At 37.1% G+C, this 21,109-nt stretch overlaps 1 protein-coding gene across 5 annotated transcripts in view; it reads right to left on the bottom strand.

Annotated features, from left to right (window-relative positions):
* Positions 1-3,771: 3,771 nt before the first annotated feature.
* Positions 3,772-21,109, bottom strand: part of mafa (v-maf avian musculoaponeurotic fibrosarcoma oncogene homolog a (paralog a)) — a 74,243-nt gene continuing 56,905 nt past the window's right edge. For all 5 annotated transcript variants that reach the window (XR_001808223.3, XR_001808222.3, XR_001808219.3 and 2 more), the window contains one exon: positions 3,772-6,037. The gene's annotated coding sequence lies outside the window, so the exon portion shown is untranslated. The remainder of the gene's footprint in view (positions 6,038-21,109) is intronic.

A 21,109-nucleotide genomic window follows, 5' to 3' on the forward strand; every position in this document is an offset into this window, starting at 1 on the left:
TCTTTGCTTGTACACTGAGCTGCTTTCTCTTTTTGTAAGGTACATACATGATGATACAAAAGATTGGAGCTTTGAACAACAACTTGATAGCATATGGTTATCCCCTGCTGTCTCCCACTCTCTGCTCTGTAGGGGGCCCAGAAGGCATGTATTTATAACTTTCTGTACTGCACAAACTTTTCACTTCTTTAAAACTGAAGGATTACACCCTGTTCACAGCAGGTAAAGCAGCATGTATCTAACAAAGAAACACTTGAACCTCTCTAATCTTTATTTTATATTCTAAAGACAAACCCAAAGATCATTCCAATTCAAGATCAAACTCAGATCAGTTCTGTTCCTTTTATACTTACATGACTGAACCTGTGTTTCACCCACAAGCAAAGTAAACTATTTTTGCATGTTCACAGTAAACTTGCTGCAGCTACCTAAAAGCTCATCCCTTGTTTTCAATGTACATTAGCAGCATCAACTGTCTTTTAAAGAAGGTAAATTGGAATCAAGTTAAGCTGCTTTTCTTTCTGATTATTTTGTCTCTGTTTTCTGGCTCAGTTGTTGGAGCCTAAATCAAGCTGTCAGAAAGCAGACTGCTTGGTTAAACTTTGCTGACTGAAATGCCACCTGTCACCGGCTTCTGGCAATTCATCACTTCCACGATCATTAGTTTTTATTGTGGCAACTACAGTATTTAGCATAAGTCTCTTCTCTTCTATAATCATTCACATACAACCCATATGTACAATCATTTTACCACGTTAAAAATTGTGATTTCCTCCATTACCCAGTCAGAAGCTAGAGATTTAGTTTACAACATTTATCAAGAGTATTACGCTGAGGTCGGCACAGAGCATTTCTTCCAATTGAGGCATTTTGGCTAATCCGATTCTCTACACTCCCGCCTTCTCTCCCAATCTTCTTGGGAGCCCATCTCATCTCAGTGAACGGGCTTGGTGGCTTGCTGCCCACCTATAGAGCTCAAGCTTATGTACAGGGCAGAATAAGGTGGGAGTAAGGGCTTTAAAAGCTCTATTATTCATCCCTGTTATTAGCTCTGTGACACACAGAGTCCTGTTCTGTCTTTGCTATGGTCTGACTATCAGAACAACTCTAATCCACTGTATCTTTGCATTAAGATCTATGCCTCTTTAAATGTCACTGTTGAAACTCTTCTTTAACTAAAATACCCAATTGATTTTGACAGTGTAACCACCTTCCATATCTAATTGATTGATAACAAGTCTCCCATCAGTCTGAGGTAAAAATGAAAAAGAAGCAATGATAATTAGTTGCTTCTATGTATAATCTTTTCACCTTTGATCCCATTCTGTTCTTTTGTAGCTTAAAGTCACTGCTAAAAAAGACACTAAAAAATAACTAACTCTGAGCTTCTGTGTAAGAAGAAGAAAACAATTATGGATATTAATGTATTTTTCCACTTTCATGTTCTCCAATTCCAAAATCTTCCATTCTGACTCCAATTCCAATTCATTAATTTTTCCTTTTTTAATTTATTTTAGATAAATGTATAGTGACAGGCAAAACCCTTGTATTGCCAAAGAGGCACCTTTTCATGAAATGAAAACAAAGAATATTCTTTTTTTTCAGTTACATAAATTATGTGGTCACAAGTTCTTTTTGCCACTTTTCACCAGTTAGCCATCCATAAAAACACTGATGTGAGGAGTGATAAATCTGATTTGTACACACCATGAAAATATTGAAAAATGAAGATTCAAGGTTTTTTTACCAGCTGCAAAATTATTTTTCTAACCATGTTAAGGTTTACAGCAATTCAAATACTTTGATGAATGTGATCTATTGATTTTTAAACCTTTGTTAGTAAAAAAAAAATGGGCATTATCATCCACTATGAGAAGTGAAGCCTTTTCTAAAGTGCCTTAATTTTTATAACACATTACACCATTGGTATTAAACTTGCATAGTGACAACAGCACCCAGCCAGGATAAGATGGCACCTGCTGGTAAAAAGTGGTTTTAGTTCATTGAAAACAAATGAGGTCGTCAAAGATTTGTGGCATGCTAATGTGAAATCAATATATTCCACTGAACCAGAAGTGGTGCTACTGATTAGACCTGTGTGTCAGTTTTCCATAAATGAATCCTTATACCTTTTTCAAGAGGCAAACAGCTCAGCTGTTCTGTCCTCCAAGCTGTTTTTCACCCCGTGTCCTGTTTTTATGTTTACTTTGGTCTGACGTGTATCAGCTTCAGTGGTCTACAGGCTCACAACAAGCTTACAAATAAGCCAGCAATGACACTAAAGTAGTTTCTCAGAAGCACATGGAGCCGTTAAGAGACTGATCTGCATGATATTGAAATAAAGTGGACATGAATTAATAAGCTGTGAGCTTTTGATGTGGCTATGCAATTTATTTTTACTATAAAGGAGTATGCAGTTTTCTAACATGGCACTGCAAAATGCCATCTTTCCGGTTTCTGTCATTCTTTATTTATTTATTTTTTCTTTGCTCTTGCTTATTTGTTAGACATGGGTATAGTAACTTAAATAGCTTAATATCACTCAGTCTTCTCGATGCTTAATCCAAAAACAAGATTGCAGTGCTGCTTTATCCTGGTGTCCAAGTGACTAAAGAGGTGGATTGATGATTTTGCTGATCCAGATTATGTGTCCAGGACAAGAGTGAGACAGAAAAGAGATGAAAGGAATGACAATAAATTAGGTGCAGACAGAAATTAGGTATTAGACAGAAGCCATGGAAAAGTAAAGGAGGAGCTCGGTGTCCAAGAAAGAGTTGGTAACTGGGGAAGGAGCATGAGGAGAAGACAAAAGCTGATTAAGTGAGGCTTGAGCAGGGGGTACAGGAGAGAAGGCAGCAAACAGAACCCAACAGGGGGTAAATCTGAATCAGTAAAGCTCTCTATCCCTTGTATCCATGTGCCCCTCCTCCCTTCTACATATCCATCATATTAATATACATACAGCATGGCCCTCTGGGTAATATATCTTTGACCCGTGATTACGCTAACAGCTTATTGTTTGCACACTGAACAATCCCATTATGTAGGCGATCTGTTTACATACAGCCTCGCTGTTTAGATTAGCATAGTCTTTATGTGTGTAAATGTATGTGCGTCTAACAAAAAGACCTGTCGTGCTTCTTTGTATTTGTGTGGACTTGCACCCAATCTACGCATGAAGGACTACAACTGCATGTATTCTGATCCTGGTTGAGGAGTTGAATACACACAATACTTCACTCAAATAAAACAGAAAAGCAAATCAACTTGTCACATAATAAAATTCCTGTGCGGAAATGAGGCTTGGCTAAGAAAGCTGAAGGCTTGGGTCTCACAGCAATGTAATTTTGTTTTCAGTCTGCTAATTGACTGACATGTTCATCTTTTAGTATTTCAAATCTTCATTACCTAATCACTGTTAGGAAGTCCTACTTTCATATTTGTTTATGTGTTGACCTTAAATGCTTTAAATTCTTTCAGTGTGCAAAATTTGAATAAAGAAAATTTCCTCACTGGCTCTAAAGTGACCAAATCTGTCACAGCTTGTCTCATCTTCTATTAAAATACACATTTGTTTGATTAAATTTAAGTCTGACTTAATTATGTTTGTGTCCAGGAAAAAAAAATGCACTTTGTAGTTGGAGTCTAAAAACTTCAGGTTTCTTTTCTTGTAGTTTATTCATTTTTTTACTTGGTGAGGGTTTAATTTAGCTTTGTACTGAAAGTGTACAGATGCACTGGGCAGTGATAAAAATAAATAAAAAAAACACAGAGAGTATCAGGTATTTAACCAAAAGGATGAACATCTGGTCAGGCTAAGAGGCCTGCTCATTAACACAAAGTTAACCTCAGAGAAGATGTGAGGTCATAACAGCCCGGAGAACTGCAGAGAGCTAACAGTTTGAGGTCAAGGAGTTATTGAGCTCTTCAAGGAGGTCAGAAAAAAATACCATGTAGTTGCTAGGACTAATTTCAGCATGAGCACAGTAAATTTTGCTTAAGTTTTGCCTCCTTTTACTGTTCTCCTCGGGTCTGCTCTTGGACTTCTCTGTCAGTGTGTAGACTCACTGAAATGTGCAAATCTGTTTGACACAAGATGAATAGACAGCTGCTGGCAGGATGCCCCATGCCACTTTGTTTGCTGCCACTTAACTAGAGCACCCTTGCTTTGCCTTCCCACCCTCCCTTCTTCTCCTCATGCTTGGTCTGACATCAAAAAGGAGGGTTGGGTCTCTCACAAAGTGTTTACATGTTATCGGGACTACCTTTCGATGGAGGACGACATGTTGCACTAAGAACTGGAAGCATAAAATTGCTTCTGTCATCTACATTTTCAGAAATTAAAGTAAGGAGGTGTAAAACTGACAGAGAACTTACACTGGTTGATCAGTTCAACTGAATGGCTACCTGCTTGTCCTTGTCTATGAATAGTTGTCATGTACCATCTACAAGTTAACATGCAGAGTACAGCATCTGAAACTACATATACTGGTCATAGTATACATATATACAGCAACAAGCAATGAGTGCATTTGCTTCAAAGTGAATAGTTGTTGTTTTCCCCGTTGCTATGTAGCATTCAATGCTGAACTTTCCACATGAGGCTCTGAGGGGACATGCAGCAGAGAAGTGAACTGTGGGCATAAAAGAAGGAGTCAGTGATCAGACATCAGCTCCTTGATGCACAGCACACATTGAGAGGTAGAAGATGCACAATGGCGGAGAGTAGCTGTTCAACAAGCTAGTTTTTCTTTCCCTGTTGTCCATGCAAATGTTTTCTGTCTTCAGCAGTGAAAGACTAATCTTTGAGGTCATCCGTTCCATTGGCTGGGCATGTTATCTGTCAGTGCATATGCTTATCTTCATAGTTCATGGAAGACGGAGGTCAGAGTCCTCATGTCCACATTGCAAGCAGTGAGGAATTCCACTCTTTTTTTGCCCATGTATAGGCTCAGGAATAGAGCATGGTTTGAAACCATGCAAAGGAAAATAAAAAAGGTGTTCCATTCAGACTGACAGCAGCTTTGCTACAACAGGCAATATATGGGTATTTAGAGGGCAGTTATTGCAATGGGGAAAACTTGTAATAAGTACTTCAAGAGAAAATTGAACAGTAACATTAAATCATATATGAAATGATAAAAAAGTAACTGCCAACAGTGTTAAATCAGGCTAATGATTAGCCTGTTTTCCCAGTAAAACAGAGTGAAGAAACCAAATGAGTTTCTGCCATATAAGACAATATTTATAACTAATGCTTTTGTGCATCTATTCATATACATTGAAAAAACTGTCAAAATACATGGAGATATGTCTTTAGCTATTGAAAAGTGATTTTTCAAACTTTTCAAAATGTTATAAACTCAATGGGACTTGTGGTCTAACAGGCTGGTAAATATAAACAATAGTCTTGTCCATGCTGTTATCCTCACTCATCTCTATTTACACGTTCTATTGTAATTATTGGAGAGGAAGACTAGGCTGTTACATAAAGAGAATAGGAAGTACATTTTTACAGCTCAAACAACACCAAAGACAACAGAAATTATATTTGAAATGAACATTTCATGGGCCCTTGATACATAAGAAAAACTCAGATTTTTAGTGAAAAATCAAACCATGAGTACTCTATTCACAGTAATGAAGGTTTATGAATTTGGTGACAGCAACTTTGTATGCTTCCTGCTTTAGGAATACAAACAGGGCTTTATAATTATGTATTTACAGTAACATGCATTATTGATCTTCCCCACTGAAAAGAATATAGTTTTTCCAAAGTATTTATCTGGTGTAAATCATCTTCATGGTTATGAGTCCTTTGTTTTTTCTTCTTTTTTCATGTTTTGTAGAAAGAAAGAAAATAAAAGCTGCAGATAAAATACCAAGGAAAAAGACAGGAGCAGGAAGACACTTCCATGAATTTTGTTGAAGGAATTTGAGGGAATTTAGTGGGTCTTGTCCTCATTATGATTGTTGTGCTTTGTAGGTGCGATTAGTCAGCCGCTCTGATGTCATCACTGCTCAGTCGTGAGGTTATCTGTTAATAGAAAAAGAAAGAAAGAAGGGAAAGAAAGAAAGAAGAGGGATGAAAAAGAAAAGTCATTAAAGTGTGTTTCAGATCACAATCCCTTCACACATTTTAATGCTGTCCTACCATGCATGCACATACACAACCACACTCATAAAGTCCACTGTGAGACTGTGACTGAGCTACTCAGGACTCGTCTCAACCCTGTCTACTCTTCGAAGGTTTACGGTCTCACACAATGAGTCACAACTGCTGTATTTGGAGTCTGGGGTGGGCTCTGCTGTCACTGGTGCCAGTTCAACAACAAAGACAGAGTGACCACCCTGTGAGTGTACACTCCAAACCCACTTGGCTGAGATTTGGAGTGACAGTGGTGTTGGCATGGGGGGTGACTCTGTAATCACTTTTAATTAAGGCCAAAGAAACATGAAATAAAATCACAGTCCAATCTTTGTCTGCTGTACATTTTTCACTTTGTTTTTGGTTTAACCCACTGCCATTCAAAACAACTGTCCTTAACATCTGCTATTACTAATTATTTATTTTGTATCTTAAACTATATAAAGTTTAGTGAGACTCCCCTGCATTCTGAGCTGTGTGAGCTTGATTCATGTTGCCAAGAAGAGTGCTTTGTGGGTGGGCCATTAGACACAGAGACTGCAGTGGAATTCAGTGACTATCTACTGGAGATCCAATTACATGACCATACTGTAAAGGTGCTTCCTGCACCCATTATAAATCACCATAAACAAAGAAACTATTGACATTGCACTGCATACTGTTACCGCGCCAAACATGCCTGCAAAATATAAAGTTGTAAACTTGAATATTGCCCATGTTGGACTCACTGAGCTTCCTTCCTGAAGTTGTGGTGTATTTATTTTAGCAACTGAGAATGTATAAGTTACTTTTATTTATTTTTATATATTTAACCACCTTGTTCTTTGTCTTGCTGTGGCTAGAGCAAGAGAAAGTTTTTGTGCTGCTATGCATTGAAAAAAATTTAATATGTGCTTAAATATATTTTGTACTCTAATTTGTGGTCAGCTATTGGTTTTTAGTGAAAAGTTTTTCTTTTAGATTTTTGTTTGTATGTGTACATGTGTTGCCAAATTGTGTTGTCTAAGCTTAAATAAATAAAACTAAAAGAAAACCCCCACACACACATACATACATATATATATATATATATATATATATATATATATATATCCCTTATATTAGCCTATAGATCCCTTAGCATGAAACTTTCTCAAATGCATCATATTGTCAGTCATTAGTTGGTAAACCAATTTATTATTGATTGGAAAAAAATCCAATATTAATACTTATACATGTATACAAGTTCTACAATCTAGTTTGATCAAGATGCCTACCTATTGGCTGTCCAATAATCGTCCGAAATTTACTGTCTTTCCTCTGACTTTTGCCTTGCGCAGGGCCATATTCTGTCACCTAATAACCATTGACATAGAGCAAGCTACAGTCACTCTCTGAAAACAGCAACCGTCAAGACTGAAGTCCTTCATGACAGAATGTGGTCTCAGAGTGTGATAACAGTGTGGTGGGAAGGCAGGGCCTTTTTGATCTCCAAAGCCAGGTGTTAGCACTTCAGCTCACTGCCTCATCAATAATTGACAGAAGCAAACCAATCAGAACAATTTGCTCCCCACAGCGAAGTGCTAGAGCAGCCTAACACCAGTGAATCATTAATGAGGCAATTAGCTGAAATGGTTAGACGGTTAGACCTCAGTGGCAGTACTCCTATGACTCCACAATGCAATGGTTGTCCTTAAACAGGAACTGCAGATGATGAACTGATGTACAGGGCAATACAAGCTAAGGAAGATAAAAGTGAAGTCACACAGCAGTGCTTAGAATCAGAGCTCAATTTTCTAAATGCTGGTGAGCAACTTGGTTCAGAGATGCCAGCTCTCCATCTGTTGACCACAACTCAGAGGGCCAATAATGGGAACAGACCCAATTGGCCATTACCATAGGAGATTGACCTTTATTGGTGCACAGACTGACAGACTGACAGAAGCTGTCTCCCGGGTGATTCAAGTGTGGGAGAGCCTTTATGGACATAGGTGAAATCGACCTCGGTGACATCACTCAAACATGAGGAAAGCAACAACAATAACAGGAAAGATGGAGTTTGTCTTTGAAGAGCAGAGATCCTGGATTGTTGTTTGGGGGAAAATCAAAGCCCCAAGAGAGCTGCTCACAAAGCCCATCGATTGGTCATATTGGAACCATTTCATAGTTTATCGATGCTCATCTGCTTGCTCTCCTAGCTCTGGGTCCAGTACTTGCTCAATTAAACCAGCCACCTTGATCTCAGAAACAACCCAAGCGAAAACTAGATGCATAGATTATTCTGAAATAAAAACCCTTGCATACTGCCATTGAGTATTTGGTTTTGCACTTTGTCTACTAATTCACGGTAAATGTGATTAAAATGATGGCATTTACCTATCTTTATTTACAGCTTTTTCTTATTAAATAAAACCTCCACCATCTTCTAATTTCTTTAGCCACGCAATTACCCTAATGCACTAAACATATGTATGTAAGGGACATATCATGAATTAAAGTGAAAAAAAATAGCAAAAGAACAGGAGAAACAAAAAGGAACGGGAGGAGGGGCAAAAATACATTAAAAACCTTTTAGGGGAGTGAAAGGTGTCAGGAAAGAGGCTTAGTGTTTACCTCAACAGATGTAGGTTTATAAAAAACATAAAATATGTTCAAATTTTGTGCTGATTCAAGGTTTGAACAACCTCAGACATCCAGTACTAAACTGGTATGTGATTTTGTAAAATTATATTTTTTTGTTTTGAATTGTTTGTCTACACAGCTGGTGTAAGAAGTTTGAAACTTGATTATGTATTAAAGATATTTTAAATTTAAAAATTACAATAGGAAATTCCTGTATTTTTAATAAAAATTTCACCTGATAAATTAAAGCTTTTATTGGATTTTTTTTAAATATGTTTTTATAACTTATTTTAAAAAAGCTAAATGGGCCTCATTTTTATTCAAGATGATAAAGAAACCTTTACATATTGTCAAATGATTCAAAGTTTGTTTTCTTCAAACAAAAACAAAAGCATTTAATATGCAAAAAATAAAACATTTATGGTAATGGTAAAAAAAATTACAAAAAGAAGCAACTGACTGAAAGCGGGGTCAACCTGTGTTTTCTGATTTTGACACTTGTGCAGACATAGTAGAGCACTATTCTCTTTTTTAATGATCACTACCTGCTTTATGACCCTCCCAGGATGTCTTTCTCAATAAATATTTGCAAACAGGAAATTTGTGGTGTGGCTTGAGAGAGTCATAACCCTGGCACCTCTGTGTTTTGAGATTAAAATGTAATTAAAATAGTAAATCAATATTTATTAAGTAGCAGTACAAACAAATGAGAAATGTAGTCAGGTCATATAGTATGTCACCGGATAGAGGGAGGACTCTTTAAAGTAGCTTTGTGCAATACAATGATTTATTTGTATAGACAACCTTTTTATGCACAAAATTATACATGAATTGTTTTTCTCACCATACTTTTTCCACATGGGTGGTTCTGCTTCACTTCAAGCTCAGGTTCTTTACCAGATGCCTGGGTGCTTGAAGATTCTGCACAGTATTTTAGTTGTTCCTAGGTCTGAGCTCTTCTGGACAGAGATCTCTGAGGTGGTTCTTGGGATCTGTTGGAGCCACTCTTCCAGTTTGGGGGTCACAGCACTGAGTAGTCCAATGGCCACTATTACCAATGAGGCCTTGACTCTCCACAACTTCCTTATTTCCTCTTTCAGCCCTTGGTATTTCTTCAGTTTCTCGTGCTCCTTCTTCTTGATGTTACAGCCACTTGGGATTCCTATATCTATATCCACTGCCTTCTTCAGTAGTTTGTCAACCACCACAATGTCTGGTTGGCTAGCCATCACCTGTTTGTCAGTCTGGATCTGGAAGTCCCACAGTATCTTGGCCCTACCATTTTCCACCCTTGAGGGAGTCTCCTACTTTAACTATAGAACCTCCAGTCCATACTCAGCACAGATGTTCCAGTACAGTTTCATCTAGTTGGTTATGGTGTTCGATGGATGCTTTGTCTGCCTGTATCTTACATCCTGTTATTATGTGCTGGAGTATTTCAGGGACATCTTTACAAATCCTACATCTTCTGATCCCAGCACCTATTGCTCTTGTGCTAAGTGCCTACTTTTGTGTTGCCATGATTAGTGTATCTGTGCTATCCTTCAGTCCTGCTCTCTATAGCCACTGGTAGGATTTGTAGATATTGGCAACTTCCTCAAGTCCCTGTGCCTATGGTATATGCACAGCATATACCATAGGCACAGGGGTTTATCTTTTCATGATGGTACCTCCTGTTCTCTATTGGGTTTCTTCTGCCTGAGACCTTTGCTTTTCAGTTCATCATTGGTGATTATCGTCTTGATGTACTCCAGGACCTTTCAAGCAGTACAGTGGCTCTGATGCTGACTACTTCTCTCCCTCCTTTCTTTCAGTGTCTCAGGGTATTGAATTCTGGGTGAAACCTTTCAAGCATTATGAAGAGCTTTCATGGCTTAATGTCAGTAAATTCTGATCATTCTTTGGCCAGGTTTTATACCAGCTTAGTATCTGATGACTGGCACTGCATACATGTTGATGGCTTGAACTTTGTTCTTGTCATTCAGCTGGCTCTTTTGGACCTGCCTTCCTCTGTAGGTACTTAGTTGTGGCTAACTTTCTTGCAGTCTCATCATATTTGCCACCATCCAGACATTGGGGTGGTTGACAAAATACATAAGAAAGCAATGGTGGTGGATGTAGAGGTCCCAAGTGACTGTAACATCAGAAAGAAGGAGCACAAGAAGCTTGAGACATACCAAGGCCTGAAAGAGGAAATAAAGAAGTCGTGGAGAGTCAAGGCCTCAGTCGTGCCATGGTCATTGGGCAACTCAGTGCTGTGACCCCGAAACTGGAAGAGTGGCTCCAACAGATATCTGTGTCCTAGGAAAGGCGAAGATTCTGCGTAGAACCCTCAAGCTCCCCGAGGACCAGAGCTTGAAGTGAAAGTGGAACCCGCTATGTGTAACAAATAGAGTAAGATGTAAGTTTATATATATATATATATATCACTGACAAAACAAAAGACACACACACGGTAAATTTAGGAATTCCTATGCTAAAATTACACCTCAGCTGAGACCCTCTTCCTTTTCAAACCACATATTTTAAATGTGGAGTCTACACATCATCCTTTGCTCACCACAGCTTCCCCACAATTATCATGTTAGGATTTTCATGTTTACTGTAGCTACAACTACAAAGAAAATGTCACTTGAAAACAGTCCACTGCTCACATCATTGTGCGCAAATCTCAGAGAGTGAAACAGGTCACAGACGGCTATCTATACTTTCCTGCATCTTCTTGAATGGGGGAAAATTTTTTTTTAAAGTTTAATGGACTACTCCACTTATTGTTTAAAAATCACTTGCCATAATAGTTGCTTAAAAAATATGCATTGAAAATAAAGTTACGAGCTAGAGGCTGAATTATTGATGCTGGCAACAGGAACAATGTTGGCAATGTGTCACGGCTTTTTCTTTTTTTGCTGATGCATCATCTTGTATTGATAATTTTTTCATCTAAAAAGCCTATGAAGTCTTGATCTGTGAAAGATGGAAAAACACACCATTATGAATATTGGAAAACCTTATGCAACATTACTGGAAAAAGGAAACCAATAACAACATCAAGTAACATAATGGAAAAAACGTTAATGATAATATAACGAAGATTTCAGACTTTTTGTTGTAATTTTTCCATTTTCAGACTTGAGACAAACCACTGCATCACATGACTGAAAAAGCTGCTCGAATAATGCCAGTTTCTCAACAGTTTGTGAGTGTACTACGTGTATGTATAAAACAAGGTCAAAACGTTCTTAAGCTCAGGGTGTAGGGACTGTCCCATACGGCTGACACATTTCCTGAGATGCAAATGCTTGTGGTTTATCTTTCAATAGCCTTTTTCTATCCATTTTGTTTCACATAGACTCATATAACTCTGCAAAGATACACACACATGCACATAGACAACCATTCATACACACACCTGGTAACAAAAAAAGGCTAAACTAAAAAAGAGCATTTTTTTTAAATACTACAGTTTTGCAGCATTCAAAGCATAGATTATAATCAGTTGTGCCATACTATTAAGAACACAATGAGAAGGGGGGTTAGGAAAGAAAAACATACAGTAAAAATTACTTTACATGGACTCTGCACTTTTTATTCTTGTGAACTAAAAATAGTCCTAAATGGTTGTTTTGATTCTTTCTATGACAAACATATTGCATAATACTTTTTTTTTTAAATTATGCATAGTCAACTACTTTAATTTTAAAGTGAAATGTGATCCTATCTTGGCCTCAAATAATACACCTGTTGAATAATTGATAAATGAATTGTAACTTTACACCGGTTCAGGTAAAAAATGATGACTCTGTTCAGCAAATAGTTATTGAATCAGAAGATCACTTATCATCATGGACGTTAGATACAGAATTAGCCTTTAAATATTAGTGAATAATAAAAAAAACCTCAGTTCCAGTTAGGAGTGTTAATATGATTTGCAGTGCACCATTTTTGTTTTGTGTTTTTGCTAAAAAATTAAGACTTGAGAAAAAAAGATCCTGTGTTCACGAAAGAAGAACAACAATACACTCATTTGGTGTTTCACAAACTACAACGGCATTGCACAAACTGGAGCATTGACCCATATGTTTTATAACGTTGTCCTTGTTTTTGTTTGTTTGATTTATCCATTATAGATTTTTTTTTGTAGTATGCTTTTGGTTACATATAATTATAGGTGTTTGTTTTTCACAATATAATTTTTTTCTTATAGCACAAATTAAAAAAAAAAGAATATTGTTAACTTCTTTTTTCTTTTCAGATTCTTCAAAAAATGTACACAATTGTCTTTACTTATTCATCACTATGAAAATTTAAACAAATATAACTTGTTTTTTATTTGAAAATTATTTTAATTGACATTCATCAAGGACATGATGTGTGAAACTTCTTTATGAATGCCATTTTTTGAAACATGTGGTTGAATATATGAAACCATATCTGTGATTTTCAGTCATAAATAAACATATTTAATGTTGAAATCATCCACAGTATACCTTAAGGTATATATTTTTCAGCTTTCATGTTAAAAGTTCAATGCATCATTTGTCACTTTTCAAACAGAGTAGCAGGTAAGCTTATGGGAGATAGAAAGATCAAAAAATACAGAAGTGAAACTGAGCTAAAAAGCAAGCGCCTGACACTCTACCTACAAAGCATTAGAACTGGACTGAACCCACAGCTAAGTTTATAGGCCATTCAAATATCTCTTTGATCAGTTCAATGAGTAGTTCCAGGGAAGAGCGACTGTGGAGGTCTGAGTCAAACAACCACTTCAGGTCGTGTTTGAATGTCAGTTAGTAACGCCTGTTTCTTTCCGGCCTACTCATGAGCGTTTTTGGATTTGCGGCACAATGTTAAAAAAATCTGCATGTGGATATTTTTTGTTTCTCTACTTCGTCAGTTTCAGCTGCCATGACTCAGCTTCTGCCACGCTTCTGCCTTTCATCTCTGCAGCAGCGACTGCTCAGATGCTCTTACTTTTATTTCCGATAAATGACTGATTTTATGTTGAACTGTCTGTCAGGCCGCTGCTAACCTTTCCACGCCCCCGCAACAGAGTACGCTTTTCACCTCATTTGTGAGGGCTGAGACGTGCCGCTGTTCGTGTCGCCAACTCTCTTCCTTTCCAAGCTGCAAAAATACTAACCTGTGAAGGAACTACCGAGTAGAACAGTGCCCATCAGATTACTAAAATAAATACACATGTCACACATAAATATTTTGCGTGACACATTTCTACAGCCTGCTACAGCTGGTTGGAGGCAGATGTAAAAAAGTCTTCTTCATCAGTTGTACAAACTAATATCAAACTGTTTCCAGGAGTTCTGGCTTAAGGGATAACTGATACATTTTTGTTTCCTGAACTTTTGAACGTGACAGTAAAAGGCTCCTGGCTTTTTTGACCTTAAATAGAACAAAACTTGACACTGTGTTCTTCCTCTTTTGTGTGCGAATAGAGCAGCAGACTCTATGAGTTTTACAATCTCATCTGAGAAAAATGTTCCTTCTGTTGTCCCTCTGCTGCAGATAAAGAACAGGCGTTTGAGTAATTATGGTGCATTATCACCATGGAACGTTTCATTGCGACATTTTAAGCTGTGTAGTGAGCGGTGACAAACGAACGACCAGTTTAATTTCTGTCAGGAGGAAAAACACATGGCTGGAGCCAATGAAGTCAGCTTTCTCGTTCTGCAACTGACTAAGACCATCTGGACCAAATAAAGTTTTTCCTTTTGAATCAACAGCTGTGGGAAATTACCCAGAGAATGCTCCCTGTCTTTATATAAGTGTTTTTCTTTCTTTCTTTCCTTTTTTGCACTCTTTTTAAAAACCAACATTGTTTGTTGCATGATTTGAATTGGATGCCAAATCTGATCTGTGATCACAGAAAAAAATAAAAATAAAATAAAAATAAGCCATGACTTTCCAAATGCACCTGTTTATTTTATTTTTTTTAAATCTGTGTATTGCTTTCAATCTGTCTAGTTTTTCTCTCTGATCCAGCCTGCTCTGCTGCGATAATCGAAGGGTTGACCACGTCAGTCAATCTGTTAATGGCAGAAAGTTTTACGGCACATGCACTACATTGATGGATACCATCACTCACATAACGATTGGCCTGCACCTTAAAAACACAGTAATGGATGTTAACGGAAGCAAATGGCACCTGAGCAAAAAGAGCAGTCTGAATGTTTAGCATAAAAAAATGAAAAACTGTATTTTGAGCTGAAAAGTAGATTGTTCTTTTTACTGTATGCTACAAACAGTTTCTACTGGCCAGAGAAGTCATTCATTTAGTCCTGGCTTAGGAGGCCCAGTGATGAACACATACTTTAACATGTTTTTTCATCAATAAATCAATAAAATCAGTGTTGAAAATAAATAAATAAATAAATAAATAAAAGCCAATTTTTGATGTGAAAATGTATATCCAATAAGTCAGCACAGACATGTTATCAACAAAAGTACACAAGTATGGACCATTAAACCTGAACCTTTACTCATTTTATTTTTGTCAGTAAAAGGTTTTAAATGACACATTTGTAGTAAGAAACTATATGTGAACAAGAAAAATAATTTCCTTCATTTTGAATAGAGATACAAAAACTACCTTTTATTGTGTATTTATTTATTCATAGCAAAAAAGATGAAATAACTCTTCAAATTGAAACTTTTAAAAATTCATTCATTCACCCATTGTCCGTCCGTCCGTCCATCCATCCATCCATCCATCCATCCATCCATCCATCCATCCATCCATCCATCCATCCATCCATCCATCCGTTCTTTGCCACGTTTTGCTTTGCATGAACATTTTCAACAATTGAATCCATAATTAAATCAGTTTTAATCACAGCTACTTACTGCATAAATTCATTGAGATTTGCTTTCAAATGAAATTTGCTTTAGACAGAGATCTTATTTTATTGAGGGAATGCTTTAATTTGAAACAGCAGAAGCAGTTGGGCCTATAGAGGCCCAGGGGAGAGAAGGTCCTAAGTGTTCCCTAGAAAGCAGAATGGAAGAATTGCCCAGAGGAGAGAGGCAATTGAGCCAATCTGTTTGTCTGTTTATGGGGAAGCATCTTTCCACCCTTCACTGTCATATGGGAGCTAGGTCCCACAAACACATGCTTAATGACTCGATTTATTCACTCTGTCACTATCACTTTCTGTCTTTTCAAATGATTTTGCCCATATGTGCTTCCAGTTTTCTTTCCCACTGGTATTTTCAGTTATGGGTGAAAGGTTAACACCTCTCATCTCTCTTGGCCAAAAGATACCAGCATCTTTCTCATTGCAGTCACACTTTGTTATTAATGTTCAGCATTTTGCATTTTCTGCTGAATCATGATCTTCACATACCTCTTAGAAAAACATGTGGGTGTCATAACAAGTCTCTTTTGTAAACCTGTCCAAACGTTATCAGTAGCAAAGGTAAGCAAAACTAAAATATTTTTATAATAGAGCCAAAGTAAAGTTTATTGGCATATTTTATTTTGCAAGGGACTATTGGAAAGTGTCTGTATTACCCATCAGATTTGATTCAAAATAACAATGGATTTTATTAGACAAGCTCTGCTGACTTGCTTTTACCTTATGCAACAAAACTTTGGTCTGAACATTAAAAGATTGCTCTTAATTTCACTGCACTTGATTCCTGGAACAAAATACAGCTTCTCTTTAAAATCAATGCACTTAAACTTGAAGAACCTTTTAAGAAATTTGATTACAACCTCTTTGGCCCCAAGATGGACTTGCGACTTGTTAAGGGTTTACCCTGCTACTTGTAGGGTGACAGCTGGGATGGACTTCAACACCCTTTGTGTTCCTGAACAAAGTAAAACAGGCTAACCTCCAAACCTTTAAATGCAATTCATACTGTATATATCATGTGGTCATTTGTTTCAGCAGTACACTTTAAACAAAGAACTACAAACTGTTCTAGCAAAGAAACTTGCAAATTGTATCATTAGTATTATTGTTGATTATCCTAAACAAGCATAAAATAGCTAAAGGAAGTGCCATAGTTCTATTTTACTTTAATTGTCACAGCAACCATTTATTGTCTAGTTGGAAACTTTTCATGTAAAAAGTTTGGTATAGTTGTCAATAATTTTTATCAGAAAATTATATTGCATGTTGAAATCAAATACAGGTTAGATAGTGACACAGCATATATCTTCATACTCACATCTCAACTGTTCATGTAAAGGCTTTTTGATACTGATTGTGTACTGTAATCTTGAAGGGGTATTTTATTTTGTTGTAGAATACTGTAACCTCTACCCTATAGTGACTTAGAATTAAGGGCCAAAAGGAAATGTAAGTCTAACATGAGGAAAGTTTGGCTTTATTTGTCTTTGGTCATTCTGATGATGACTTTTTGCTATAAGAATTTTCATTTGTAGCTGAAAAAGAAACGGTTTTATCTGGGAGTAGGAGTAGGTGGGTATTTTGGTTGAGTGTTTCCCAATGACTCAGTCAGGTAAGGGTCAGCTGTGTTAAGGGGCTGTTTGCGAGACCATGTGTGTATCAGTAAGATCTGGACCAACACATTGATCAAAGTACAGCTCTGGAAGGTCTCTCAAATGCTTTCTTCTTAAATCTATGCTGACAGGTGATGACATGATGGAGATTAGGTTGGTGAATTGATTGTGTCCTCTCTCTCTTTCCTCTCTTCCAACCCTTCCCTTTTCATCCCATCACTCTGTCTTCTACAGCCTCCTCTTTCTCCATTCCTCCATACCCCTTTGCCTGGATATGTTGAACACATGTCACATTATTTCCCAGCAGACACGGCGTTGTGTGACAGAGGACCCAAGCTGTAAATCACTGGATGACACCTCCTTTGCCTCTCTCTTCCCCGCATTTCTCCACAAACAACATCAAAATATCCCCAGGTCTTTTTGATCACTTAAAAGGCTTGCATGAAAAAAGGAGCTGATGTCTAAACAAAAGTGAAGTGTTTTATCTGTCGTGTTTGTCAGTGGGCCATATGTGTGGTTTAACAGTTTGACTATCAGAAAGGTGGCAAACACAATAAACAGATTGTGGTTTTTCAAAACAACTCAACTTAGAAACTCTTAAAAATCAAAAGAGGCAACATTATTCTTCTTTAGCAAGTTCAAAAGTATCTTTGTGCTTTTATGTTTTTTGTGTTTTTAGTCTCATGCAATCCCAACCCTCTTTGACAGAAGCTTGAACACTGTTGGAGATATAAATGAGAAATGCAATCATTTGCAAATAATTGTGTCCCTTTGTTTAGTTGAAAATAGCACAAATATATTTTTTTTTCTAAATTTACATACATTATGTGATTATTAATATGTCTTTGTCAGGAATGTGTTTAAAAAAGGCTAGGATGGGGCACATTTATTATTAAACTGTTTCACCTATTTATATGAACAATCTTCTCAGATTAGTTGTTTTTTATTTCTTTTTATTCGTTTCTTTTTATTCATTTTTATCACGTTTAAATGTATAAATGTTTTTGTGATCCTCTTTTACTTTTTTTAAACTTGTCACTGGCATCACATTGAAAATTGGGTGTGGGAAGCTGGTGCGTATTTCCAGCAGGCATGTCACTGTGCGAGAGGCAGGGTACACCCTGAACAGGTTGCAAGTCCATCACGAGGTGACATAGAGACAAGCAATTCTTCACACGCTCACCAAGGGACAATTTAGAGTTACCAATTAACCTAACATGAATGTTTTTGGTCTGTGAGAGGAAACCGGAGTACCCAGAGTAAACCCACGCAAATGTGCAAACTCCACCCAGACAGGTGCCAGGCCAGGAGGAAATCCTGTGATCGTCTCCCTGTGAGGCGATAGCTCTAACCACTGCTCCACTGTGTTGCACAGCACATTGACAATTAGCAACAGACAAAATAAAAGAAACAACTCTTGGCCTTCACATGTGTTCTTTTTTGCAGTACTGCAATGTTTCAGTTAAATACAGAAGCAGAAATGGTGTAAAATGTGAACAGAAAGCCAATGCAGTGATTTGTGAATCAGTATCTATTTACTTTTTAGACAAAATGTTATTAGAACAAAATAATTTACCCTAATTTTAAAATCTATCTATCTATCTATCTATCTATCTATCTATCTATCTATCTATCTATCTATCTATCTATCTATCTATCTATCTATCTATCTATCTATCTATCTATCTATCTATCTATCTATCTATCTATCTATCTATCTATCTATCTATCTATCTATCTATCTATCTATCTAGTTTTGGGCAGGGGTGGGGTCTGCATGTCTATGCCAACTGCTCAGCATATTGTTTCTGTGACACCTGTCCCCCTCCAGATTAATAACTTCAAGGTCTGTGTTAGTGAAGCATGCATGGATACTAGAAATTACAATACTAATTCAGCACTGGGGATTTATACAGCAGCCTCCCCCAGGATTTATGATGAAAGCGAGCTGGGCAGAGAGGAAGAGGAAGAGAGAATAATAATGTGGGCGAAAGTGATTAGTTCAATAGGAGAAACTGTGCGTTTGTAGTCCTGTGATTATTATTGTGTTTCTCATCGCATAATGAGTTTGAACAATGCAGTTAATGGAATTATTGGCGGGCCACCAGAAACAGGTTGTATATAAGCTTGATAGCACTTTTTCATCAGTAAATCACTCCAGTGCACATGGCAATATTTAAATCTATGTTATTAAAATTGTTGGAACAACACTATCAGATTTATGTTGTGTTATTTTATTATGGATTGATTATCATCATCGCAGGCATATCTGATTTGCGCGGAGGCAGCTGGAGCGTGGTTGGTTTAATCCATTTTGATTGTTCTACTGAGGGATACAGCTGCTTTGCTTGAATGGACAGCGGCTTGCTGTGTACCTCTGATGATTAGCAGGGAGAGAAAACAAACCAAAATGTTTTTCCTCCTCTCTATTGTTTCCTCACATTGGTGGGTTTTGTTTCTATAAACAAGTATGATAACCTGGTGCAAAAAATATATCTAATATCTTTGACCTCTATTCTGAATCAACTCAAAGAAAATCAATTGAGAATGAAAACACAGAACATCATCTGCTATTAATACTTCTCCTTTTACTGTACTTGTCTAGGTCATTTATCTTAGTGAGACTGTAGATGTGGGGAGTGTTTAAGATCATTACAAGTTTGATGAAAGCATTATGAATCACTTCAATCTGAAAACCAATTGTGTTAAGGGAATGAAGACAAATGGAAAGCAGTTGTGTAAAAGACACACTGGATTGTGAAGTAATTTAAGATGCAATGAAACGGAAAAGAAAAACTCAAAAGAAAATGTGATAAACTAAACAAGAGGAACAAAACTGTGACCCTTAAATATTTTTATGAAATACAAATACTGTTTTAGCTATTTAACTGTATGTAAATTTCATTTTGATCAAGTTGTTTACCTGAGTGGAAAGGAATAGAAATTAAGAAAAAAAGAAAAAAGAGAGAAAGAAGCAACCTGGTATATTTGTTTTCCAGGGGCCGAAAAATTACGAGATCCCTAAATTAAAACTACGTTTCACTCTTTCCTGCCATGTTTCCTTCCTCCTGCTCCCATCTGTGTTCTTTTTCTCCCTTCCCAATTTTCTTTTTCTCATTCTCCGCTCCTCTGATGGCTCAATAACAGGTGCCACGCTAAGAGAGCTGTTACAGCCGTCCCTGAGTGGTTGTGTCAGCAGCAATGTTGGGGCAGCGCTTTCCAACTTGCTCACCATGCAGGAAAAAGAAAAGAGAGAATGAGAGGGGAAAAAAAGTCTTCGGTCCCCAAATGATGCCCATTGGGAGCCATCGTGTGCTAAATTTCGCTGGGTGGTTCTCCCTTGTTTTTTTGTGTTGTGGCCCCCGGACTCCGATTTACAGACGAGGCCATATTGGGCTTTTCTGCATGGCAGGGCCCAAGCAGCTGCGTTCAGCAGGAAAAAAATGAGAACGGCAAAATAAGGAAATAAATAAACAAATCAACAAACACATAAGAAAAGCTTGTTTTCCAGTAAATGCTCGAATAAGGTTTATTTTTAATGTTGTCTGCAAAAAATAAGCACTATAGTCAAGACCTGAACTCTGATTTGAGAGGACTGTTGTCCTAAAAATAAATAAAATAATATATATTTTTTAATTAAATAAAGTGTTGGAAATTTTACCACTCGTTTCAAAATTATTTGCTGAGAACTTTGGTTCTTTTTCTAACTTACAGAGCCAATTTACATCATGCATCCTTCTGACACTGATTTTGCCTGCATTTAACACAAACAACGTGATCTGTCAATATGATTGCTTATCTTAATGAATCTTTAAGCATAATCCTTAAAATGCAAAAAAGTTCTTGGCAAAAAATCTGTGCAAACAGAGTTGCTTCGT

This window comes from Kryptolebias marmoratus, linkage group LG15, assembly GCF_001649575.2.
Source record: "Kryptolebias marmoratus isolate JLee-2015 linkage group LG15, ASM164957v2, whole genome shotgun sequence".
Taxonomy (NCBI): Eukaryota; Metazoa; Chordata; class Actinopteri; order Cyprinodontiformes; family Rivulidae; genus Kryptolebias; species Kryptolebias marmoratus.